A 26,693-nucleotide genomic window follows, 5' to 3' on the forward strand; every position below is an offset into this window, starting at 1 on the left:
CTTGTCTGGCTTCTTTCATGTGACATATATGATGGACATTTGGGCTGTTTCTGCTTTGGGGCCATTATGCAGAATGCTACCGTGAGGGTTCATGGACAAGTTTGTATGGAGGTATGCTTTCCTTTCTTGTGGCTACATACCTACCAGTAGAATTTCTGGATCATCTGGCAACTCTATGTTTAACATTTTGAGGAACAGGCAGACTGTTTTTGAAAGCAATTTCACCCTTTTACATTTCCATCAGCAATGTATGAGGCTTCTAAGTCCGTACATCCTTGCCAACACTTGTTATTGCCTGTTTTTTTGATGATAGACTCCCTATTAAGTTTGAAATGGGATCACATGATGGTTTTGATTTGCGTTTCCTGCATCGCTAATGACATTGAGTATGTCTTCATGCACTTAGGGGCCATTTATATATCTTCTTTGGAGAAATGTCTATTCAGATTCTTTGTCAAATTTTTAATTGAGTTAGAGCAAAACCTTCGTTTGCGAGCATAATTTGTTTTGGAAACATGCTTGTAATCCAAAGCACTTGTATATCAAAGCAAATTTCCCCACAAGAAATAATGGAAACTTGATGATTCATTCCACGACCCAAAAATATTCACATAAAAATGATTGCAATACTGTAATGTAAAACAAAATAATAAAGAAAATACAAAGTGTAAAGAAAAATAAACAAATTAACTTGTACTTACCTTTGAATGTTTTTTTTTTGTTTGTTTGTTTATTTCTAGGAGAGAGAGAGAGAGAGAGACAGCATGAGCAGGGGAGGGTCAGAGAGAGAGGAAGTCACAGATTGAAACAGGCTCCAGGCTCTGAGCTGGCAGTCAGCACAGAGCCCGACGCGGGGCTCGAACCCACGAACTGCGAGATCATGACCTAAGCGAAAGTCGGATGCTTAACTGACTAAGCCACCCAGGCGCAACCTTCCTGGCTGGTGTGCAGGAGACAAGAGAGAGGAGGGTTATTGTGTAGGACAACTTTCACTATTACTAACTGAATCACTGCTATCTGTTGGCTCAACAGAATCTTTTTCTGCATGGGGGCCGTTGTATACACTTGCACGGATGTTGACTACAGTGCAGTATTATAAAGTCTTGTCATCTACTGTATTTAATGTAACTGGCAATAAGGCAGCAGAGGAAAAGGTCTATATCTGCAGGCAGCCTGACCTAGAGGGAAGCAAAGCCTTCCTAAGCTTCCTCTTGTATGGAAAAGCAAAGGACTGTCCCTTGGTGCTTTGAAGGGACAAAAAATACACTAGTGCCAGTTGTGGGCACCTTTCAACATTCTGAAAAATCACTGATTTCTGCCAAACACTGAGGCCTAAGACCAAGAATTTGAGCATGAGAGACAATCACTCACAATCCCATGGGGGGGGGGGCAGAGAGAGAGAGAGAGAGAGAGAGAGAGAGAGCGCTCAGTTGTGGCTCAATTGTGATCATGTGACGTTTGGCGTCACATACTACTCGTATTGCAAGACATCGATTGTTTAATCAAGCTAAAGTTTATTAGAAAGATTTGCTTATCTGGCAGAACACTCGCAGACCAAGGTTTTACTGTTTGCCTTTTTGTTATTGAGTTGTAAGAGTTCCTTATGGATTCTAGATACAAGACCTTATCAGATGTATGATTTGCACATGTTTCCTCCCATCTTGTGAGTTACTGCATTAGCTTGCTAGGGCTGCTGTGACAAAATACCATGTTCCAGGTGGCTTAAATAACAGAAATTTATTTCTCACAGCTCTCGAGGCTGGAAGTCCAAGATCAAGGTGTCTGCAGAGTTGGTTTCTCTCCTTGTAGATAGTCTGTGTCTTCACAATGTCTCCCCTCTGTGTGTGCATCCATGATGTCCTTCCCTCCATTTATAAAGACACTAGTCATATTGGATTCAGGCCCCATCCTAAGGGCCTCCGTTTGAGTTAATCACTTCTTTAAACACTTATTTCCAAATACAGTTACATTCTGAGGTACTAGGGGTTGGGACTTAGACATGTGAATTTTGGGGGGGACACAATTCAGCCCATAACAATTATATTTTCACTTTCTTGATGGTGCCCCAAATTAAAAAAAATAATGTTTTAATTTATTTTTGAGAGAGAGAGAGAAAAGAGACAGAGTGCGAGCAGGGGAGGGGCAGAGAGAGAGGGAGACACAGAATCTGAAACTGTCAGAATCTGAGCTGTCATCAGAGCCTGATACGGGCCTTGAACTCACGAACTGCGAGATCATGACCTGAGTGGAACTCAGATGCTCAACTGACTGAGCCACCCAGGCGCCCTGATGATGTTCCATTTTTGAAGCACAAACTTTTTTTTTTTTTTAATCAGGTCTGGCTTATCTATTATTTTCTTTGTTGCTTGTGCTTCAGGTGCCCCATCTAAGAAACCATTACTTAATCCATGGTCACATTTATGCCTTCATTTTCTTACGACTGTTTTGCAGCTTTAGCTCTTACATGTCAGTCTGGTCTATTTTGAGTTAATTTCTGTACATGGTGTGAGGTAGGGGTTCAGCTTTATTCTTTTGCATGGGGAAATTCACTTGTGCGAAATCCCACACCCTTGGCTGAAAAGACTATCAGTTCCTTATTAAATTGTGTCGCCACTCTTGTTGAAAATGCATTGGTTATAAGCAGAAGGATATAAACATATCTGGACTCTCAGTTTTTCCCCATTATATATATGTCTGTCCTTATACCCATACTGCAGTGTCTCCATTGTGTAGCTGTGTAGATTGTGTAGCAAGTTTTGAAGTCAGGAGGCGTGAGTTCTCCACCTTATTCCAAGTGCATGGAACTTTGGTATCAAATGCGGCGAGAGGTGTGAACAGTTACAACCTGGGGATTTGGGCCCATCCTCAAGGCTTCATGTCAGGAACACAGGCTCCAAGTTCAACACCTGCCTTAGAGAGATGTATCCCCGCCCTTTCAGCCCACAGCTCTTCATGCTAAATCAATGGAAACATTCTGTGGAGAACAATGATCCCCTTGGGTTATTTTAAACATCGCTTTATGTCTCCCCCACCTGCCCTGCTCTCTAATCGCTCCTACAGCGACTGCGTCATTCACAACTGGATTATTAATGAACTAAGAGGGAGCCGGTGTGTGTGTGTGTGTGTGTGTGTGTGTGTGTGTGTGTGTGTGTGAATGAGGGAGGGGGCTTTCAGAGGACCTGAGGGGCCTGAGGGCCTGGAGCAAGCTCAGCCCTGAGGTTTTCACTTTCCCCAAGGAAGGGTATGGCGTTGCCTTAGCAAACAGGAAGTCACTAAATTCAGGTCCTACTGTCCACCTCAAAAGGACATTGCAAGTATGTGATGGCCAAGAACAGTTCTTCAAACTGGACTGCTGGGCGCTGAAAAACTGTGCATCACCCCCAAACTCCCCAAACCTAAGCCTTGTCTGCACCATCCCTGACTGGCCCTGGGCTGCCTAGGGCTCTAAGCTGAGGCGGAGAAAGCTCAGGAAACAAGGCCCTTTGTGGACGAGAGAATGCTATTGTTCTAAAGCCAGTGCTCCGGCAGTGTGGATTCCAGAGAATGTTTTGGTACAGGGTTTTTTCCCTTTGTTAACTTTCTCTTCCCTTCCTGGGGGGATGGGATGGGGAGGTTTACAGCGACTTAAAAATAGTTAAATCCTAACATAGTCATTAAATGATATTTATTCAACAATATATGCAAGTAGAAAGATTAAAAAAATAGTTAAATCCTGTAAAAAAAAAAAAAAAAAAAAAGATGGCGTTCAGAGTGCTGAGGCCTTGGGCCCGGGAAGGAGGCTTGAATTCGACGATGGAAGCCACGTCGATGTGTTTCGCTTTTCGTATTTACCACTAAATCGCCGGAGAGCAGCCCTTTCTGGACCCTGCACACCTCAGTGACAGACGTCAGCCGGAGGTACGACCACTTCCTTCCTCCTTCCCTTGGCCTCCTTTCTTTGCAGGAAGAGGAAATGATGAGAGTCCAGGTCGCAGGCCACAGCCCTCAAGCTCTCACTGATCTCTGCTCCCCCCCCACCCCCGCCCCGTCTGGGGAACCTGCCCCCACAAACCTGTCCCCAGGGCAAGGCCTAGTTGGGCTCCTGGAGGTACAGGAAAGCCTCCAGACTCAGGCTGCGCAGGCCTTCAAGGCAGGAGACCCGGATTTCGGGCACTGGGGTACTGATTCTGTGTGACTTCGGGCGGGCGACTGCTCCCCTCTGGGCTTCAGGATGCCCTTCCATTAAATGGGAGCAGGAATACAGTCCTGGGCTTCCCCCTTTCCGCGTTGGGTGATGGTTGAGGAGGGGGCGTGGACGGGGGGAGGGGAGGACGATAAGGAGGATTATTCTGAAGCCCGGCCGCGTCCTTCGCCCTCGGCCTCCCGCTGCTCCGTGGAGGGGCCCGCGCCCCTCGGGTGCTGGGACCCTTCTGCGAGCTCCCAGGCCGGCCGGAGGCGCGGCGCGAGCGCGCCCACCCACTTCCCGGGAGCTCAGGCCCCGCCCAGGGGGAGGAGCCGAGGGGCGGCGCGGAGGCCGGCGGCCGCGCTCCGCCAGCTTCTGTCGCCGCACGGGCAGCTGCGGCTCGGGGACGGACTGACAGAGCCAGGGCCGGAGCCGCTCGGGGCCGGGCTAGGGAGAGCGGGTGAGTTCCCCCGGCGGCGCCGCCCCTCCCCGGCTGGAGCCGGCGGGGATGAGGACCGCGGCGGGGAGGTGGTCCCCGCCGCGGAAGGTCTGGTTGGGGGTGTGTGGGGCGCGTGGGCCAAGGGCCGGCGACTGGAGGTAATTGGGGGAGGGGGCACTGGAACGGCGGGTGCCGGGAGCGCAGGCCGGGGAGTCGCGCCGGGGTGGGGGCGTTCTCCGGGTCTGGCGCGCCTACGACGAGGCCGGGGTAGGGGGCGCATCGGCAGGCTGTTGGCTGCGGCCACCGTGGCCCGATGTGGGGGCAGCCTGTGGGATTTCGGCTGCTTCTGCCGGGGGGCGCAGTGCCGGGAAGCGGGAGCCACAACCGGCATCAGACGGCCAGGACGTGCAGCCTCGCGGCCCGGCGTGGGGGCGCCGCCCCCTCGCGTGGCGGCGCCAGGTCCCCGCGGGGAGCGCTCCTGCCTGGGCGGGAAAGGTCCCCCGGGCGGGCGCCCCCGCGTGCGGACCCGCCCAGCCGCCGGCTCCAGCTGACGGCGCCCGCCAGCCCCGGGAGACCCGGCGCGCTTTTCTCCCGCGGGAGGTGCGCCCGGCCTCTCCAAAGGGCCGCCGTGCGCGGGCTGCTGGGTCCCCCCAGCCAGGAGCGCGCCTCTCCTCCCGAGTCTCGCGCCCCGACTTTGGCCCGAGGAGCGCCCCCGAGAGCCTGGGATGGGCAGAACCCGTGCAACCCTCCCCGGAGAGGTCGCGCGGAGGGGTCTGCCCAAGGTCACCCAGAGCGCCCAGGCTGAGCTGCCCAGACCGCCCAAGCAGAGAGCAGGGAGGGGGAGGCGCCCGCTGCCAGCCTCCTTCCCTGATGCAGACTCCTTTCCTCCCTCCCTCCCTCCCTCCCTCCCTCCTCCTCCACCAGTCGGGACCCGGCTCCTCGCGAGCTGCTGCTGATGCAGCTCCCAGCCCCGAGCGGATGATTGAGCCGAGGTGAGCTTTGAATCCGGTGTTCCCGGGAGGGCCGCGCGCAAAGCCTGGGACCCAGTGCTCCCGGGCACCTCGGGAGCGGAGCGAGAGGTGGCTGCATAAGCGCTTCTCAGAACCGAAAGCCGAGCTGCTTGCGCGCCCATGTGATTGGATTCCACATAATGGGCCCCTGTTCTCGGCGTCAGAAGCGCCCACCAGCTCCCCGCGGCCGCGGGCACCAGGTGCCGCCTCTGAATCGCCCTCTGTGGAGGACCCAGGGCCCCGGGGTACCAGGCGCCCTTTCGCGCAGGGCTCTCTGGAAGGAGCCTGTCATTAGCCGCCTGAGCCCGCGGGGGTACTTTCCTGAGTGCCCTGCCATTTCCTGCGGCTGGTGAGACACAGAGGGGAAAAACCCTGCATCTGGGAGGCTTCCCCCTAGGTTGGTAATAAAGCTTCTTAGCTCAGCCAGCGGCTGGCGCTCCGCTGGAAGGCAAGGCACTTGGCCTCTGGGAGCCTCAGTTGCCTCTAGGACATGGGGCTAATAATCAGGCGGTGGGCAGCGGTGGTGAGGGGGCCCACGTGAAGTGCTTGGTGCTGTGGAGCTGTGGAGCGGGACAGGAGGAATGCCCCTAGGTAAATATGGACGCCTTTCCTACTGGTTTTGAGTGGGGTGTGTCTCTTTTAGGCAGGAGCCGCGGTGGAGTCCTGGTGGGTGGTTCTGCAGGGGCTGGGGAAGTTTCCACATCTTCCTTCAGCTTGGTCACCACGCTCTAGCCTGCAGGCAGCTTGTGGGCCCTGGTGAGTGAGTCCTTTTTGCTCGTTGCCTGCTCACTGGGCCGTCCCACACAGATTCCCGCCCCCCCACCCCCCAGCCCCTTCTCTCCCACCTGCCAGCAAGATGCTGGGGGCAAGATGTCACTGACGCCGCTCTGGACATTCAACTTGGCACCTTCCGGTCAGCTGGCGTCCTACATAGTGGTGTCGCCTACCCTGAAATCTTCCTCTTCCTTTTTCTTTTTCTTTCTTTCTTTCTTTCTTTCTTTCTTTCTTTCTTTCTTTCTTTCTTTCTTTCTTTCTTTCTAATATTTTTATTTATTTCTAGGAGAGAGAGAGAGAGACAGCGTGAGCAGGGGAGGGTCAGAGAGAGAGAGGGGGATACAGCATCTGAAGCAGGCTCCAGGCTCTGAGCTGGCAGTCAGCACAGAGCCCGACGCGGGGCTCGAACCCACGAACAGCGAGATCATGACCTAAGTGAAAGTCGGACGCTTAACCGACTAAGCCACCCAGGCGCCCCTACCCTGAAATCTTCCTGACCCCTTTCCTGGTCCCAGCCTCTGCAGTGTCACTTGCAGGAAGACCAGGTGACCCTTCCTGTCCCTCTGTCAACCTCCTCCCACAGGGACATTCACCTGCACATTGTCTGGTTAGTGTGTCGAGGCTCCTTGCGTCCTGGATGGACACGCGGGCCCATGTATGTTCAGACTTCGTTCTGGTGCCTGGTGCTGGAGTGGAGGTTAAATTCTAATCAAGCTGCTAAGTCTGTTTGGGAGCCTGGGTGACAGGGGGTCGGAGACGCTGACACAGGAAGGTGGGATTTCCCCCAAGGCAAGAACCTTTCAGCCGAGCCCCATTTGGACTCTTTAGAAACCAGGGCCTCAGCTTCTTTTCAAAACCAGCCCCATCCCCATAGTGACCTTTCTCTGGCCAACAGAGGTTGCAGCTAGCCTGGTTTTGCAGATGGCGGAAGGCACATTCCTGGATTCCTGGGCTGTGCTTTGGCTCTCAAGAATCCCACCCAACCTTGCCGCCTTCCCCCAACTAGCTGCCCCAGCCTGCACCCTGCCTGCACCTAGGACTTGAACCATTTGGCTTATAGCGGGTCCCACATGGCATTCTTCCAGCAGAGACTAGGACAAACCTTCTTTATCCTGAGCACATCCCAGAGATTGGGCTCAGAGAGGGCTTGGACAAGCCTGCCTCCTGCAGAAAGCTACAGAGTTTGAGGAGCAAGGGCACCAGGCAGGTTTAGTTCAAATGATAGCTCTATGTTTAAAAGCTCTGTGATGGCAGGTAAATTACTGACTCTTTCTGAGTCTTGGTTTTCTCATCTGTAAAATGGGAGCAATAGTACTGTCTGCTTCGCAGGGTCAGGAGGATGCTGTGAGACAATAACTCACAGAAAGTGCTTAGTACAGCACCTGGTGTGGGCAGGAATGCAGGAAATGATTATCGTCACCCTCACCACCGTTTCCTGCTCTGCCCTGGGCTGTCAAAAGGGCCCCACCACCTCAAGTCTGGGGGAGTCAGACCTCTTCTGCCTTTAGCCCTGAGGACAGGGAAAGCCTCTTGGTTGGGGAGGCCTGACTCCTGGGAACTGGGGTCCAGCATATGGACCTGTCCCCTGGAAGCCTGGGAGTTAGCCTCTCACATCTGGCTGCCATTTTCCAGGATTTGTGGATTCATTCAATAGATATTTACTCTGTTGTAGACCTTGTGCTTAGTGAGGGATCTCGAGATGAATCAAGCAGCAATCAGGGCTCCCCTCTGCGGGGGAGAGCAGGCCTGGAGACAGGCAGTGAGGACACTGTGCGGTAACAGCTTCACTGGCGACAGGGGGAGAGGAGAGCCGAGTGGCAGAGGGACAGGTGGCCTGGGCTGACCAACCCAGGTTTCACTCCTGAATCTGCCCCTTTGCTGCTGGCTGGTGATGGACAGACGCCTGAGCAAAAAACTCAGCACACCGCCTTTTAGATATTAATCAGGGCTTTGCACAGGCTAGTTGCTATTATTACGAGTCTATGATGACCGGTAACAGGTGGGAAAGCTTAGCTGTGGGGGCGCATTGGAGGTCTTCAGAGATAGTTTCCCAGGTGGCGGGTAAGAGAGGGTTGGGCAGGCTGAGCAGAGAGCGCAACCTGTGCAACAGCACAGGGGCTTGGAAGCGCTTGGCGTCTCTGAGAGCAGGGAGCAGAGGCCGCAGCTGGAGCGCCGTCGCCATAGGGCGTGACGGACACAGGGGCAGCAGGCGCGGCCAGGGAGTGGGGCAGAGGCCATCCTGCCTTGCCAAGGGGTCCCAAATGATTAAACGCTCGCTGACCCGAAGCAGGCATCCTGCGGCCTGTGGAGGGTTGTCCGGTTGCACACCTGGGAAAGTCTAGGATTAACTTTGGCATGGGAGTGGGGGCTGGCCCGGGCTCATCTGCCAGTATGTTAGCCATCCCTTCTTCTTCCTTCTACCAGGAAGGCACGGGAGATCTCCCTCCTTCCTGAGATGCTTTTCCTGTTTCTTCACCTGTTTCTCTCTTCCTGGGACTCAGTCACCCATTTGAAGGAAGGGGATGTACGTGGAGGAAGTGCCGTGATCTGGCTCCTTATTGATTATAATAATTGTACCAAGTGCTGGCACACTTCCTGGTGGCTGTTCACTGTCCAGGGTCTTTGCTTGCAATGCCATAGAGTCATCATGCTGACTTACTGAAGTGGATGCGCTTATCCCTGTTGCACAGAAGGGAACACTGAGGCAGCAAGGGTGAGGCGATTTGCTAAGGGGTCTGCAGCTCCTGAGTGGCAGGAACTCATGTGGGGGGGGAGGTCTCCAAAGCTTCCATGTGCTGCCCTGTACTGCTTCCCTCCTGCTCCTTCTAAATAGTGAAGTGTCTCACTGCTGCAGAGTCTGGCTTTTTTCTCTGTGGACTCTTGGATGCTGGGCAGTGGGCACCTTGGAGATGGGTCATGGCGAGTGGGCTCTGGGCACCTGCATGCTGCTCCATTCTCTCCCTGCCCTGATTTTTGGGGAGGCCCCGTGGGCAGGCATTTGGCGAAGGAGAGGAGGTGTTCTTGGATGTCTCGGAATTCAGGGTGACATTGTGGGGTCCCATGAACGTGCCTTGAGGCAGGCAGTTTGTAACTTGATTGAGATGATAGGTGGTGGTATTTATTTATTTATTTATTTATTTCTGAGAGACAATGTGAGGGGGGTGGTGGTCGGAGAGAGAGGGAGACACAGAATCCGAAGTAGGGTCCAGGCTCTGAGCTGTCAGCACAGAGCCCGATGCGGGGCTCGAACCCACGAACTGTGAGATCATGCCTGAGACGAAGTCAGATGCCCAACTGACTGAGCCACCCAGGCGCCCCAATGGTGGTGGTTAAATTCTACCATGACCCCTAGGAAGGAATGAGTCTTTTAGGATGGCTAGTCAGCGCATTACATGACCCTACCTGTTTTCAGAAGGCAAAGGCTCAAATTTCCTTTTTGATAGGAGGCAGAGTTTAGGGCCAGGGCTCCAACCCCGGTTTTGCCTTCCACTATGTTTGGGAGCTTAGGCAGTGTCTTCGCTTCCTTGAACCACAATTTCTTCTGGAAATACAGATTATATATATATATATATATATATATATATATACATATATATATATAATTCAGAGTTGTCACAAAGGCTTGTGATCATACAAAGAATATCTGGCTTCCATGTCGTACGTAATATCAGTATAATATCCACAACATTGACCTCCGTGTTACTTTTTGTAGTTGTGATTATATGGTTACATGTGGTCATTACTCTTTTAGTCTGTCTCATTCACTAGACCAGCCGTTCTTACCTGGGAGTATTTGGCCCCGGGAGTCCTTTGGGAATGTCTGGAGACATTTTTGGTTGTCACAGCCGGGGAGGTGCAGAGGGGGACAGAGTGCTACTGGCGTCTATTGGGGACAGGCCAGGGATGCTGCTGAATTTCTTACACTGCACAGGACAGCTTTTCATAAAGAGTTACCCAAATGTCAATAGTGCCGAGGCTGAGAAAAGTTGCACCGGGCTGTGAGCCTCATAAGGTCAGTGACTGTGTCTAATTCGTTCACCACTGTGTCCCCAGTTGCCCAGCATGGAACCCCGGTACACGGGAGGCAATAATATGCATTAAAGGGATGAATGAGGACTTGGAAGGCCTTGTGTCCCCTGGAGTCCGAGAGGTTTGGCTTGTAGGACGTTTTGAATGGGCAGGAGAGATTTAGATGAACCTGAATGATAAATGGGCAATCGGTGATGCAGGCCAAAGGAATTCAGACCAAGCTATTTCAAGCAGGTGTGGGGGGTGGGGGTGGGGGCAAATGATCTGCACCGTTGCTGCAGTCGCCAGTGCATTTTCGTCACGGGCATGTAGGACCACCTTTATCTGGACAAGCCGGCTGGGGCGGGGGCGCTAGATGCTGACAAGGAACGCCCTGTCAGCTGGGCCCTTGGGATTTGCCAAGCTGGGCCACAGCTGCTGTTGCCTTCCTGTTTTCCCCTTTCTGGTGGAATGAAGGAAACCCACTGAATGGCTATTTTTCCACTGACATTTACAGCAATGTGATAGGCTTTGGATTAATGAGGTCGAGCTCCAGTGTGAAATCTGCCTGATAACTTGACGCTGGGCCAACAGGAAAACATGGCTTGTTTTCTTTGGGACATTTGATATCTCTGGATGGCTTTGGCCAGGGAAGCAGGGGGTCACACCTATGTACAAAAGATGGGAACGTTTTTACACCCCCAAATTCTAGAGGCTGGAGTTGTCTTTTTCAATTCATTGGGAAGGCTTATTTGCAGGCCGACTCAGAAGTAAGTAACTCGTTTAAGCAGAGGTTCACTGAGCATGGATCTGGGCTGTGACAAGCTGTTTTTTCTGGGGCTCTCTGGGAGTCCAAAGGAAAAGGTTGGCTCCAGAGGCTGCTTGGACAGGGGAGAGGTGCACGTGGATTAGAACTCGTTCTGGGGGGCAGGGGGAAAGCGATCTTGGACAATGTGCCTTGAACTTGCTTATGAATCATGTGGGGGTTCCTGTAATGCACACCCTGATTTAGTGGGTCTGAGTCCTGAGTGTCTGCATTTCCAACAGGCTCCCAAGGGGGAGCCGTTCTGCTGGTTTGTGAGCTACTTTGAGTAGCAAGGGTCTGGGAAGCCGGGGTCTGCAGGGAGGGGTCCCTGGTGTAACCCAGGCAAACATAACATCACTCAGCTTGTTATCATGTTGGTCCCGCCGTCTGCTCCACCGCCTGGCTTGCAGGGGTGCATGTTCCTCGTTCCCCTTCTCCGTGGGTCCAGGCCTGGGACCAGACATGAGAATGAGGCTGCTTGCTCCCGGCAGCGGGAACAGGTGGGGATGTCTAGTGCTTCCAGAGATGTGGGTCCAGGGACACACTATTCCTGCGTCACCTGATCACCCAGAGCTTGTGGAACATATAGATCCTCAGGCCCTACTTGGCCCAACCCACCTGTAGCCGGACTGACCAGGCCCTGGGAAGCTGTGTTTTTAAAAAGTGGGCCAGGGGGCGCCTGGGTGGCTCAGTTGGTTAGGCGTCTGACTTTGGCTCAGGTCATGATCTCACGGTTCGTGGGTTTGAGCCCTGCGTCGGGCTCTGTGCTGACAGCTAGCATAGAGCCTGGAGCCTGTTTCGGATTCTGTGTCTCCCTCTCTCTCTGACCCTCCCCTGCTCATGCTGTCTCTGTCTCTCTCAGAAATAATAAAAAACATTAAAAAAAAAAAAAGTGGGCCAGGTGATTCTGACTGACAGCCAGCCTGGTGGAGGGGAAGCCGGAGGAAAGAGTGGCTGCGTGTGGAAGTGAATCGCTTAGCAGGCATGGTATGTAAGGGAGGGGAGTTGTGTCCCACCCGATGGGCCCAGGGAGGGGGCAGAAACCTAGCCTGTCCCACTGGCGAAGCTCTGCACCCTGCAGGGCTGCATCTGCCTGGAAGGGAGGACACCTTTTTCTCAATAGTAGGAATAATCATCAACATTTGGTACTTACCACAAGGCAAGCACTGTTTATTTAACCCTTTTTGTCTTCCTACCAAACAGTAGAGGGGGCATTATTGCGACCCCGATTTTACTGCTGAGGAAAACGAGGCACCAAGAGATTCAATAACTTGCATTAGGTCACATGGCCATTAAGTGTGGGTGTCAGGATTTGAATACAGGACCTCTGGCTTCAATGCTCTTGCGTTTCAGTCCTTATATTCTCTGGCTTTTCTCTGGGCAAAAATGCTGTTGTGCTTCAAGGGGCTATCCCGACTCTGAGGAAGTAGCTTTTTCTGTTTCTTTCCCAGACAGTGACTTTGGCTGCCCCTGGAGTCACACCTGGGTTTGATCTCCACCTCTAGCACTTACTGTAATCCTGAGCAAGTTACTTGCTTCACCCCACTGAGCCTCAATTCCCCATGTATCAAATGGGAGCAATAATAGAATGAGATGGTATGATTAACCATTTAGCTCCATATAGAGGATGTACTCGATAATATCAGCAATACTTATTGCATTAGTATGGCTGCCCTGGGAGCATCCCTTTGGAACAGAGGGGATAGGAGTGCAGGACCCTGTGTCATTTATGTCCCTGGGGCCCGAGTTCACCCAGATTAGTTATTTATGTCTATTACTTACTTAGGCATCCCTAGGCTTTGTTTCTTGGCACTGGTCAGAGGCTCCATGTCCATTCCAGCCTGGTGAGTTCTCAGAATTTCTTGGCTCCCAGACTGATTTGGAGTCTCAATCAGAACTGGCTTTATTTCCTGTCATCCAAGAGCAACTAAAGGCACGCATTCTCATACTTATTTCCTTCAGGGCTCTTGGCCCTTCTCGGTGACTGTCCCCGTCTCCAGGTTCCTTTCTGGAACTCTCTAGACCTCACCGGCCCCCCATGAGCTGGACAGAGAGCCACTGTTGCTTTTATAGACATCGTCTATTGCTTTATAAAGAAATAGGGAAGATTTTCTCTAAAATGTAATTAGTTTTCTTCTTTTACAGATAAAGCCAAGCTTTTGTTTTCTTGTTGCTGTATTTTATGCTTTTGAATTACAAAAAAAATACAAAATCATTATTAACATCCGAATAGGACAGAAATGTGGACAGCAGAACATGAAATGTCCCAACCATCATCTCCAGCCACTTCTTTTCCCCAGAAGAAACCCCTGGATGTCTCTTGAATCTTCCATAAATGTCTCATAGACATACATACAGACCCATATTCATTTATGTATCTATCCCTTTTTCTTAACACACCTCTGTAGCATTCTCCTGAACCTTCCTTTTCAGCTAATTTATCTTAGCACATGTCAACAGTAGAGCCATACGCCTGTGCCTCTAGGGCTCTGTGGTACTCCAGGAATAAGCATGTATCATAATGGATTTTCTAGTTCCTTCTGACAGTTAAGATTGTTTCCAATTTTTTTCCGGCTAGAGCTGTGATCCCATGGCATCCTTGCTGGTCCAGCATATCCCTTCGGGCGCTGGCATGATGTGATCCCTGTGGAAATTTCCCCATGCAGTGAACGATGACGGGCATCATCAAACTGTCCTCCCTGGAGGCCAGACCACTTTCTGTTCCCTAAACAGTTTGTACACATGCCTCTGCCCCATCCCCTTCCCGCAACTATGATTTTTGCTAGTCCGACAGGAATAAACTGAAAAGAATGTTCCAGGGGCCACATTAATTCTGATTTTATAACCTTTTAGACTCTGCCCACATAAGGATCATTAAATATTCAAGAACTACATTTTACCTGGTCGTAAGCTTGGAATTAGAGATCTCAAATTAAATGAAGCCAGTTTCTGCCCTCAGGTTGATCCTTGTCTCCTGCAGGAAGCAGACACGTGGAAAGATAGAATAAAAACTAAGCAGTGTGGTCCAAGCACACCAGAGGAATGCAGAAGCGAGGCTAACTTTTGTTCGATAAACTCTAACTTCATGAACATCACAGATGAGCTTGTAAAATACAGAATACACTCTGTCCTGCGGGGAAAATGGGTATTTGACATCCTCAAAAGAAAATGACTTGGTGAGAGGCAGAAAAAATCCTGCAGCTTACCCCTAGTGGGGGCAGCAGAAGAGGCAGGCAGTTAGGAAGGTGGGGAGATAGGTAATTTTCAGATAGTCTGTTTGGTGATTTCCGGGTTTACTAATGGAAACCCATGAGTCTGAAAGAGGCGGTGCAGAATCCCCAAGTTTGTAGCACTCATTACCAATCACCCACACCTGGGCAAATGTGCACATTAGTCCAGAAAGAGTGAGAGCAAAGGAGGAGAAAGCTGGATTCGGATACCCATGGCCCTGGCACTCACAGAGGCTGGCCATGGGTGGCAGGAGTGGGCGGTTCCCTCAGGAGTTAGGAGGAGGCAAGCTCCGGATGGTACCCACTGTGGGGTAGATGCCCAGCAAGGGTACTCAGTGAACGAGAGGACAACAGAGACGTCTCTGTCCTGTAAGAAGGGCCCCGACTCAAAAAGAACAGAACCATTTAGAAAGGGGTATGATCACCTAGTCTACCAACCTGTGGGGAGCCACGCTGTAGCTGTATATTTTCTTTGGGCCACTGTCCCGATGTCTCTTCATTCACTTGGGATGGTTTAAGTGAGACACAAGGTGGGGAGCAGTTGAATATCTGAAACCACGCTGTGAGATGAACACAAGCATCGTTTTACAACAAATCGCCTAAGCGGGGGCACACAGAGCCCGTGAAGCTAGGGGCAATCCTATCCCGCCCTTCCGTGGAATGCAAGGCAGGGGCCCCGAAGGGGTGTCCTGGGTCGGGTCTTCAGTGTCCCCCCCTCTTCCCCCATCAGCCAAATCTATTTGTCTGGTTTGATTCTCCAACACCGGTTCCAAGCCAGAATCACTCCTTGTGACGCACAGATGGAGTAATCTCTGAATTTCCCACTCTCGGTCTCCTGACTCGCTGTCCACTGTCTCCCATGGAATGCCTACCATGTGCTGGGGCGGCTGTGAGGCGGGACATAAAGGTGAATGATGCGTACCCCTTGCCTTTGGAGAGCATCTCGTCCAAGGGAAGAGGCAGATCTGAAACTAACAATTACTCCAGAGGGTTGAGCGCCGCAGGAGAGATGTGGTCACGTGCCTTGGAACTGGAGAGGAGGAGATGAAACCCATTTGGCACAGGGCAGATAAAGAACAACCCAGAGGGAAGAAAAGGAGCATTGAGACAATGCTGTGTCAATGAGACAAAGCGGGTGTTGAGCATGGTGCCTGGAAAGCACTTCGGGCATGATAGATGTGATCCCGGCACTTGTAAACGCTTTCAGAGAACGAGGAGTTTGCCAGGCGAAGGGAAAGAAGGGTGAAACCACCCCGTGGAGCAGAAGGAATGAAGGTGAGGAGGAGGCTGTGGCGTAGTGAAAACTGCGGGCTTTGTGGCAGAGAAGCCTGGGTCTGTGTTCAGATCCCAGTTCTGCCGCTTTTTAGCTGTGACTCTGGGCATGTCAAGATGAGCCTCCATTTCCTAATCTGTTTATTGGGGGTAATCGAATCTGTTTTTAAAGAATGGTTGTGGGGATCGCAGTGAAGCTGTGTGTGGTAGCGGGCACATAGCAGAGTCTCAGCCCGTGAGGACTACCATTGCCGAGGTGTGAAGCCATCAGTCTGGTTCTGTTTGGCTGGAAAATTGAGTGTTAGCAGGTTGGGGATGGGGAGCAAGGTTGCGATGGCCAGAGATAAAGCTAAAATGTCCAGGCCAGATACCGGGTGAGCTGTGAGGGTGAGGAGTAGACATGTGACTCTGGAGGCAATGAGGAGCCATTAAAGGCTTCCTTACAAGGGAGGTGCTACTGCATCAGATTTGGTTTCAGAATGACCACTCTGCCAGTGGTGTCTGTGGTAAGGAAACCGCTTTGGGAAACGCTGCATTCCTCGATCCTGTCTTGCCCACCCATCACTCACATTAGCCTAGTAAAAGTTCCAGTAAGTTCTGCAGCCAAGCACTTCCTGGAGAGACATTAAGAGCAGTGGTTCAGAGCAGGGGCTTCAGTGTCAAGGCCAATGTGGATGTGAATCCTAGCCCTGTTGCTTACTGGTTGTGTAAACTTGGCAGTCTCTTAACCCCACTGAGCTGCAGTCAATCTTTCCATAAAAGGAGGATTAACAGTACCCTCCTCCTAGGCTTGTTGTGATGATTAATTTTTTTTAAGTAGGCTCCATGCCCAGCATGGGGCTTGAACTCACTACCCTGATTTCAAGACCTGAGCTGAGACCAAGAGTCAGACGCTTAACTGACTGAGCCACCCAGACACCCCTTGTTGTACTGATTAAATGAGGTAGTGGAGATAAAGCAAGAAGTTGAGCTCTAGGAATTCACTAAATGCTCAATAAAAGTTGATCATCAGATTTTTAAAAATTACACATTTGACCGTGAAACCCATTCTCCATGTAATACCTATTAACCATCTCTGGAGCTGCTGGTATTCGACAGAAAACATCTTGCTTTAGACTTTTCTGGAGAAGCAGCAACACTTTTTGCTCCAAGAAGTAGTGAGGGTTGGCAAGTTCTATCACCGTGGTTCTTGGATGTATGTTAGACCCAACCAGGGAGCTTTTAAATACGTCAATGCCTGACTGCACCCGAGACCAATAAAACCATAATCTCTCGAGGGGGGACCCACACACATCAGTATTTTTTTTAGTTTTAATATTTATTAAGGTAAATCAAATATAGGAAAGTACGCCAACATTAAGTGAATGAATCTTTCACTAGATGAACATGTCCATGTAACCCATATCTTGCTCAAAAAACAGAATATTACCAAAATTCCTGCAGTCCCTTATATGTCCCTTTCCAGAAGCCCCTCTACCCCCAAACCACTATGCTGCTCAATTGCCTGTTGTGGAATTTCACATAAATGGAGTCATACAGCATGCTTGGCTTATTTTGCTTAACACTGTGAGAATCTTCCATACTGATGAGTGTAATTGTGAATTGCTCATTTCCCTAGCTGTACAATGTTTCCTAGTGTGATTATACCATAATTCTTCTCTAGACTACTGTTGGTGAGCATCTTGGGTAGTTTACACACCTTAGGACAATTACAAACAGTGCTATTAACGTTCTTATAAATGCCTTTTGGGAGACCTATATAGACCTTTCTGTTTGGGTCTATTTCTAAGAAAGACATTGCTAGATTAAAACTGCTGAGCAGTTTTGGGGCGCCTGGGTGGCTTAGTCGGTTAAGTGTCCGACTTTCGCTTAGGTCATGATCTCGCGGTTCGTGGGTTCGAGCCCCGCGTCGGGCTCTGTGCTGACTGCCGGCTCAGAGCCTGGAGCCTGTTTCAATCTGTGACTCCCTCTCTCTCTGACCCTCCCCTGCTCATGCTGTCTCTGTCTCTCTCTCCTAGAAATAAATAAAACATTAAAAAAAAAAATTAAAAAAAAAACAACAACTGCTGAGCAGTTTTTAAAAGTGGTTGTACTGGGGCGCCTGGGTGGCTTAGTCGGTTAAGCGTCCGACTTTCGCTCAGGTCATGATCTCGCGGTTCGTGGGTTCGAGCCCCGCGTCGGGCTCTGTGCTGACTGCCAGCTCAGAGCCTGGAGCCTGTTTCAGTCTGTGACTCCCTCTCTCTCTGACCCTCCCCTGCTCACGCTCTCTCTCTCTCCTAGAAATAAGTAAAAAAAAAAAAAAAAAAACATTAAAAAAAAAAAGTGGTTGTACCAATTAGAAATTTTTAAATGTTTTTTTATTTATTTCTGAGAGAGAGAGAGAGACAGCGTGAGCATAGGAGGGTCAGAAAGAGAGGGAGATACAGAATCTGAAGCAGCCTCCAGGCTCTGAGCTGGCTGTCAGCACAGAGCCCGACGCAGGGCTTGAACCCACGAACTGTGAGATCATGATCTGAGCCGAAGCCAGATGCTAAACTGACTGAGCCACCCAGGTGCCCCGGTTGTACCAATTTATATTCCCAGTGTATACGAATTCTTGCCAACAGTAGCTATTTTCTGTCTTAAAAATTTTGGGGGGGGGCGCGCAGTTTTTTTTACAGACCTGATGAGTGTAATCGGCCACTGGAGTGTGCTTTTGTTGTGGAAGGAGAATACAGAGGTCCAGCAAACCTGACAGGCTGCCCCTCATTCACGTTTGTTCTTCATGTCGGGTACATGGTGCCATCAGGAATGATCTGGAAGCTGGAAAGAGGCCATGGCGGGCCTTTAAGACCTGAAAGAGAAGGGGAGGAGCTGAGAAATGGCTAGTGGTCTAAACAGATGTCAGATGAAAGATCTGGTCTTTGGGACCAGGGTTTAAGATTCTGTGTGGTGTTTTTGCTCCTCAGAGCTTGCCCAATACATGGCACTGGGAAGGTACTCAAAAAAGTGTCCCTGGAGTCAATATGAGAGAACTTCGTGACTGTCCTCAGTGGAAAGCATAGTCAGGATGCTGAGGAAGGCATTGGTAGGGGTTTAGCTAATCTCATGAAGAGTTTGGGTTTTCTTCTTTGTAGTATCTCTGTTGTGGCTGCTATTTTCTATTGGCTCATTTATCTTCTTTTACACCCTTGAGCACAGTTACAATTAGCTGCTTTCAATCCTTATCTGTTGACACCCAACATCTGGGGCATCTGGGGGTAGATCTCTGTCGATTGCCTTTCTTTTGGGCCTCATTTTGCTGTTTGTTTTTAAGTTTTTTTCCCCTAGTAATTTTGGATGACATTCTGAACCATTGTGAGTGAGACTTGAAGAGACCGTTGATTTTATTATGTTCCCCAGAACGGTAATGATTTCCTTCATTTGTTTAATCAGGCAGTTAACTTGACCAAACTCAAACTGTCAACTCAGTTTCCCCTGTGTGGACGACAGCTGAAATCTTTGTTCAGTTCCTCTGGCCTGAGTTGAGCTGCTTGGAACCTTCCCCCATACATCCATCAATCAGGGAGACTTGGGTGGAATTTATACTCAGAATTTGGGGCTACTCTTCTGTGGCTACTTTCCGAGACCCGTCTCCTTGCTTTCCAGGTGTAATTACTCGAGTTCTGCCCTCTAATTGCTCAGACAGTAAGAGCAAATGTCTCCATCCATGTTGTAGCCACCATGAACGTGAACTGGGCTCTGTACTTGGGGAAAACCCTATAAAAACGCGGAAGTCATCGTTTCCTTCTTTCAGGTGTTGATTCCCCTCTATTTTCTGTATGATTGTAGTTGAACAAACCGAGTGCCTTCTGATAGATGTGTGTGTGTGTGTGTGTGTGTGTGTGTGGTTTATAATCATTATACGTGAAGGGCTAGGTCCAATAAGAGCTACCTGCCGTTACCTAAAGCAGAACCTTTCTGATCAATAGTTTGGTTCATTAACGGACCCTCAGAGCCCCCTTATTTTACTGCCCAGAACATAGTAGATGGTGATAAATATTTATTTATTAAATAAATGCATGAGGCTTTAAATTAAAAAAAAAAAAAAGGAAGTGAATCACGACACTGCCAGGAGAAAATCTGGAAACCGGCTCCACCCAGGTGATACCAGGTTTAAGACAGGGAGGATGTCAGTAATTTTCTGGGGGGAAATGTTAAGCGGAGGATTGCGATTAGGGCCCCGGATGTCCGAGGACAGACCGAGGTGGCTCACAAAGGGAACGTGAGTTTTCAACAAACTCAGCTGTGACTGTAACATCACTTTCAGGGGATTGAATCTGTGGCTTGCGGAGAGCCGACCGTGTTCAGTGGAAGTACAGTTGGTTGGGAGGGGAAGCAGAGGTCTGCCTGGGGTGCTGCTCACTCCAGAGGAGCCAAGGGGAGAGAAGCAGAAGGGAGGCTGGCTGGCGATTAAAGAGCGGAGGAAGGGAAGTAATGTAAAGGCAGCCCGATGCAGCCTGCTCCTGGCTGCCGGCTGACCTGGGAGGTCACACACCCAGTACGCAGGGACTTCAAAGGCCACCTAATGCATGGAAATGTCATTTAGCAAAATGCGGAGCATCTGGAAACTTCCTGGCTTACTCTACGGAGTTTCATCTTGCAGAGAGGAGGGGAGAGGAGAGGAGAGGAGAAGAGAGCACAGTTGCTGGTGGGAATCTGGCTCAGGAGCTGTTGAGGGAAGTGAAAATGAGAAAGTGCTCACTGAGAAAGGGAACACTGGGCCCACAGGGGTTTGGAAGTCAGGTTTTCTGAAACTTAGGGTGAGTTTACAGTTGATCCTTCAACAGCACAGGTTTGACGGCATGGATCTATATATCCGTGGATTTCTTTTTTCGATAAAGTACAGTTCCAGAAGTATGTTTTCTTTTATGAGTTTCTTATGAGTTTTTTTAACTTTTTTTTTTTTTGAGAGAGAGAGAGAGGGAGAGAGAGTGAGATACAGAGCAAGAGCAGGGGAGGGGCAGAGAAAGAGAGGGAGACACAGAAGCTGAAGTAGGCTCCAGGCTCCAAGCTGTCAGCACAGAGCCCAAGGCGGGGCTCGAACTCACAAACCGTGAAATCATGACCTGAGCTGGTCGGACACTTAACCGACTGAGCTACCCAGGTGCCCCTATGTTATGTTATGTTATGTTATGTTATGTTATCTTAGCAATAAGTCTTCTGGGCGACAGTAGGCTATTAATTTTTCTTTTCAAGTAGGGAAGATATTAAAAATACTTCACCATCATAGCACAGGCATAGACCAATCAGAGGAGAGGCTAGCCACCACCAACCGGAATATCAGCCCTCCTTCCAAGTTCCTTACCTCTGAGTCTCAGTCTTTTGCTCTTTGAAATGGGAACAAGAACTCCACCAGGAGGGTCGGTGCAGTGGTTCCGAGGGCTGTTACGCGGCGAGAGCCTGATGTGTGGAAGGTGCACCGTGGATAGGCGCTGCCCTTGTCACCTTGCATTGTTTACCTGGGGGTTAATTTCGTCTACACATCTTAGAACCTCTCTGATGCGATGCCTTGGTTTCATTAAGTCATCACATTTTACTTTATACTGACTTTAGCAAGTGTTTGTTCTAGTACAGACTCAGCTGTTTGGTTTCCTAGTCAAAGCCTTCTCCTGTCTCCCTGATCACGAACACCGTGGATTCTCTGAAATATTGCATTTCATGAGGAAGGTCTTTTAAAGTTTATTTATTTGTTTTTGAGAGGGGGAGGAGGAGAGAGAGACTGCAAGGGTGGGCCACAGAGAGAAGGAGGCATAGAATGCCAAGCAGGCCTCATACTGACAGCGCAGAGCCTGATGCGGGGCTCGAACTCTTGAACTGTGAGATCATGACCTGAACCAAAATCACAAGTCAGAGGCTAAACCAATTGAGCCACCAGGGGCCCCATGAGGGGGGTCTTTTAAAGCAGTTAAGGTTCTTGTAGAGTTTTCCTTAGTTCCTTCTCCTCCTCCTCCTCCCCCCCTCCTCCTCCTTTTATGGACTTTGGAATTAAGCGGACCTGGTTCACATCCCGACTCTACCACTTACTGGCTGCATGGCTCAAGGTGTCTGCTCTCTGCCTTGCCCTTCCCTCTTCTTTTTTTTTTTTTAATTTTTTTTAATGTTTTATTTATTTTTAGCAGAGAGAGAGAGACAGCGTGAGCAGGGGAGGGTCAGAGAGAGAGGGAGTCACAGACTGAAACAGGCTCCAGGCTCTGAGCTGGNCTTTTTCCTTTTGTCTTATAATTAATTTCTAGTTTTAAACCGTTCTGGTCAGACTAGATACTTGATATAGTTTCTGCCTTCTTAAAATGGAGACTTATTTTGTGGCCCAGCATGTGATCTGTGTTGGAGAAGTTTCTATGTACACTTTTAAAAGAGTGTGTATTCTGTTTTATAATGGAATTTCTTTGTATGTATAAATCTGTTACTTTTTTTTTTTTTATGTTTTATTTATTTTTAGCAGAGAGAGAGAGACAGCGTGAGCAGGGGAGGGTCAGAGAGAGAGGGAGTCACAGACTCTGAAACAGGCTACAGGCTCTGAGCTGGCAGTCAGCACAGAGCCGGACGTGGGGCCCGAACCCACGAACCGCAAGATCATGACCTAAGCGAAAGTCGGATGCTTAACCGACTAAGCCACCCAGGTGCCCCTGCCCTTCCCTCTTCTTTCTTCCTTCCTCCATTGTGGGACTTTCTTCTTCTTCTTCTTTTTTATTTAACTGTCCTCACTTCCTTGGAAAATTCTCTAAACCTCAGTGAACAAACAATATGAAAAACTCTTTAAAATTCCCATCTCTGCTACGTCCAATTGGCCTGGAACACCCCTGGCCCAAGGGGAGGAGAGAGCTTGCTGATTTCTCCAGTGGAGAGAGAGGTCTTGTTAGGAAGCAGACCACAGTCCCCTTCCTCCTTTATGTTGACCATGGTGTTGGACCCATGATGCTTGGAATGGACGAGAACGTGATCCCTAGCTGGTAGTAGTGACTTTGCCCCTCCCCCTTCAAGAATGGAGCCCATCCAGTTACCAGGAGAATGTGTATCTCCTACTCTCCAGGGACAGAGCTGAGAGAGGTAGCAGTCAGCTGCCCTCCTTTGCTTGAGCTGGCTCAGCACATGCTTCCTAGAATCTGGATCCCGTCGATTTAAGGGGATGGAGTCTTGGAGTATAGTTCTTCATTCTACCCCCTTGAAGTTATTAGGGAATAGAACGAATTAGAGAAATTCCTACTAGAACCTAAGAGATTCTTGATCCATGCCTACCATGGAGGCCACGATGATTTTGTGTTGTTGTTTGGATGATATACTGGGATTTGAGGGGTCCTTCCACTCAATCTGATAACTTTCTAGATATTTGTGTTTAAGGATTTTGAACAATGGGGTGAAGGCAAGTGTTGAAATCCAAGGTTAGGCAAGCATGCCCAGCGGTGCGTGCTCAGTAAGCATGCCTGCCACTCCCCACTGCTTTATCCGTGGCAGACATTACTAATTGATCACACCACTAATCCCTCCTGTTGTCACACACACGGCCCCACAAACGCTCCCTTCACAGGGCTCCAAGTAGCCATCACTAACCTAAGAGTTGGTACAACGGAGAAGAGCGTGGCCCCAGGGTTTTAATGCGGAAAGAGCAGGCAGAGGAGACAGAGGCCACTCTAGGCTTAGCCAGTGTGATTGGCCATCCTCTGTTTAATAAATGTGTAACCCAGGAGGGCATTTTGTGGACACAGGTGGCCTCCTTTGGAAAATTATCCTTCCAGCTGCAAAGGGAGCTTTTTCCCTCCCTGCAAAGAGAGGGGGCGGACCGGCACCCCCTCCAGCCTGGAGAAACAGTACGTGTAATTTGACTCCTGATTCCCTGTGCTTCACTCTTACATAAGCTTCTTTAGAAGGCTGGCACCCTGGTGCAGCACTGTCGCCGTGACTGACTAGTGTTCGTAGACATCATGTCAGCTTTGTGTGTGACACCTTGGCACCTTCCCTCTGGCCCCTGTAGCCTCCCCCACACTTGACATTCTTATCCAAAAGTACGTGGGCCTCTCGGTGGGTTCAGGGTCACGGGGAGAAACTCAGCATGAAAGACTGACGTGTTCATGGGTTTTCCTTCACCTGTTCGAGCTGTGGTTTCCTTTGAAGCTTTCTGGGAGCTGAGCTTGAGAAAGCTGGCTCGCTGTCACAGGCAGAATGAATCCAAAACATCGTCCATCAGTGTCAGCTTGGAATAGTCCTTAACAGACTGTCTAGCCCGGTGGTTACCAAGTTTGGGGCTGCAAATGTGCGTGATGGAGTATTTGCTCCTAACACGGATGATCTGTCTACCAGGCCAGGACTGGGGCTCGCTGGGCCCCTCCCACCTACCAGCCCACATGGGTGGTAAGACGTTCTCAGCAGCCTCGTGAGTAGCCTTGGAGTTCCCAGTGATGGAGACTCCAGCACTGGGCGATGGCTGGGCTCTGTCCAGTTGTCAATGTTAGACGGGTTTTTCCTCATGCCAGGCTGATCCTACTTCTTCATTTTGCTTGTCCATGATCCCAACTCTGCCATCTAGAGCCCTGGAAAATAACTCACAGCTTTTGTTAAGGCCTGGTCCTCTACCTGCCAATATGGCCCAACCAATTTAGTCCGAGGTCCACTGGGCTATTATTATCCCCAGTGCTGGGCATGACTCTTTTCCCAAGAAAGTTCAAATTGGACAAATTACTTGCTTGCTCCTTGTTCTTGCTGAATTTGGGTGCTTTTGAATCCTGCCACCCTCCCTTGCCCTGATTCCCCTCAAAGTCTTGCCAAATTGGGTCATGGTAAATGGGCTTCAAGAGACAGTGACAAGTCAGAGCCAAGCCCACGGCCATCACTCAGAGGTCTGAATGAAGGAGCACAGCCGGCAGAGGCAGATTTGAGGAGCAGGCCCTTGGGGACCCGAGTCCCACAACAGACTTAAAACCAGAATGTCTGTCTAGGATGACTGTGCTTGAGGTCTGGAAGTTACGTCCCAGCAGGGATAGGATAGTGGGCCCATCACAGCCCATGAGGATGGTGTTGAGGGTGGCAAGGCTAATTTCTAACTCGGATATTTGGAGCACCAAGGGTGCCAGAAGTCTCTTCGGTCATGAGTAAGGCGTTTTTTTATTCCGGGGCAGGGGAGGAGGGTGTGTGTGTGCGTGATGCTGTTATTCAAAGAAGTGTGTTGTGGGAGGGTGGGGGCGTACATCCTTGAGGAGAGAAAGTGGGTCCCAAGCGAAATCCAAGGAGGAGGGAAAGCCAGGGCTGTTTGTTTTGTTTCCTTCTTTCCCTCGTGCTCGCTGGCACAGGAAGCACGAGGCGAAAGCACACACGGCCTTCCTCTCGGATACTGCCAATATTGTGTGGAGAAGAATAGCTGAAGACCAAGAAAAAAAAATCTTAACATTTTAACGGTGTGAACTTTGAGACGCCGTCTGACTCATGTTTTCAAGACTCTTCAATTTGAATTCACCTTCCTCCGTGTTGTTTTTCTCAAGTGCTAGGCTCGAGTCCAAAGAGGTGTCAGCCAGTTTCTCCCCTGGGATTGAGGAGTTCCAAGGCCCGGTCCCCCTTCTCCTAGCTCGGGGTGGGTGCTGATAGAACCTGGCTTTGGCCTACCTGCTCTTCCTCAAGGCTGGCCTTCAGCTTGGGGCATGAGGAGCCCTAAGTTTAGGCCGCTTGTAAGGGGCAGGGGAGGTACCCGGCCATGTGCCCCAGCAAGAGGCCAGTCATCTTGCTTCGGACAACAGTGCCTTTCTGGAGGTCCCATTCCTGCATCCCTAAAAGCAGCACTGTGGTCTGTCCGAGTACTTTTGGCTACAGGTAATGACATTCCATTCAACTGGCTTGACCAGTAAAGGGGGTTCTCTTGGTTTGGAATCCAGAAGCCCCAAAATTAAAGGACGCTGTTTCCCTCTTCCTACTCCCAACTATTGGCTTCTTCCACAGGCTGGTTTCCAGGTGCAACTGCAGTTCATGCTTCCACTTCAGGGGCCGTAGGAGAAGAGAGCTACTGACTGGGGAGGTTTAGGTCATGTGCCTACCCCCAGCCAACCACCGTGGCGGGGCTGTGTTGCTGACAGGTTCTGGCCAATCAGGGCCCAGTGCAGAGTAATGGCCCAGCAGCACACCGTGTCTTCCGATGGCCCCAGCCCTTTCTTCCTTCTCTTGTTTCCCCAGAGGCCTCTCATTCCCCAGCAACACCCCTGTAATGACCGTCTTTTTATTTTTAAGGAGGAGGGGGTTCTATAGCGTGTCCTCCCAGCCCCTCCTCCGCCGTGCCTCCACACCCCAACCAACTTCCTCACCCTTTTGCCCTCCAGGCTCAGCTTTCTGGAGCACAGCCCCCCCCACCCCTGCTTCCCTAGAGGTGTGCGGACTCGGTTTCCCCCTTAGCAGACAGCAAGGGAGAGTGGAGGCACCAAGAGGAATCAAAGTTCTGATTTTGTCAAACAGGATCCGGAGGCCGCATCAAGGCTCACCCCAAATGCCTGTCCTGCCCCACTGAGGTCAAGTGGCTCGGCTTCAGACTTCCTGCTGCCCACAGTCAGGCTATTTTGTTTCATCTACCCAGACCTCCTACAGCTGCTTGCGGGAAAATTAAGTACCCTGCCCTCTTTCCCCCTGCTTCTGCTTTCTCTTCTCATGTCACGCACACTTCCTGGGCACTCTCCCCCCATCCTGGCCTCTGCAGCCCTCTTCACACCTGCCTCCCCAGCCTGGCCACGCCACGGACTTGTGGCCGCGTGTGCCCAGTTCTCTGCAGGGTGGTCTGTATGGATGGTCCCACAAACAATGGGCTCAGTATATCTCCGTGGAGCTGGTTTTCCTACAAATGAGGTCCTCCTCGGGGATCCCCTTTAAGTGCTAATGATGCCATTGCTCTCCCAGGTCCCCACAGTGTGGGCTGTGTCCCCGTCACCACCCAGGGCTTCCTCTGAAAGTGCGGACAGCTGTGCCTGGATCTCGGAGGGGGCCGGTCCACGGCCCATAGGGGCTG

At 50.5% G+C, this 26,693-nt stretch overlaps 1 protein-coding gene across 1 annotated transcript in view; it reads left to right on the forward strand.

Moving 5' to 3' along the window:
• Positions 1–4,575: 4,575 nt before the first annotated feature.
• Positions 4,576–26,693, forward strand: part of PPP1R16B (protein phosphatase 1 regulatory subunit 16B) — a 101,333-nt gene continuing 79,215 nt past the window's right edge. The window contains exon 1 of the mRNA XM_039227169.1: positions 4,576–4,622. The gene's annotated coding sequence lies outside the window, so the exon portion shown is untranslated. The remainder of the gene's footprint in view (positions 4,623–26,693) is intronic.

The sequence above is a fragment of the Hyaena hyaena genome, unplaced genomic scaffold (genome assembly GCF_003009895.1).
Source record: "Hyaena hyaena isolate Hyena2069 unplaced genomic scaffold, ASM300989v1 scaffold_25, whole genome shotgun sequence".
Taxonomy (NCBI): Eukaryota; Metazoa; Chordata; class Mammalia; order Carnivora; family Hyaenidae; genus Hyaena; species Hyaena hyaena.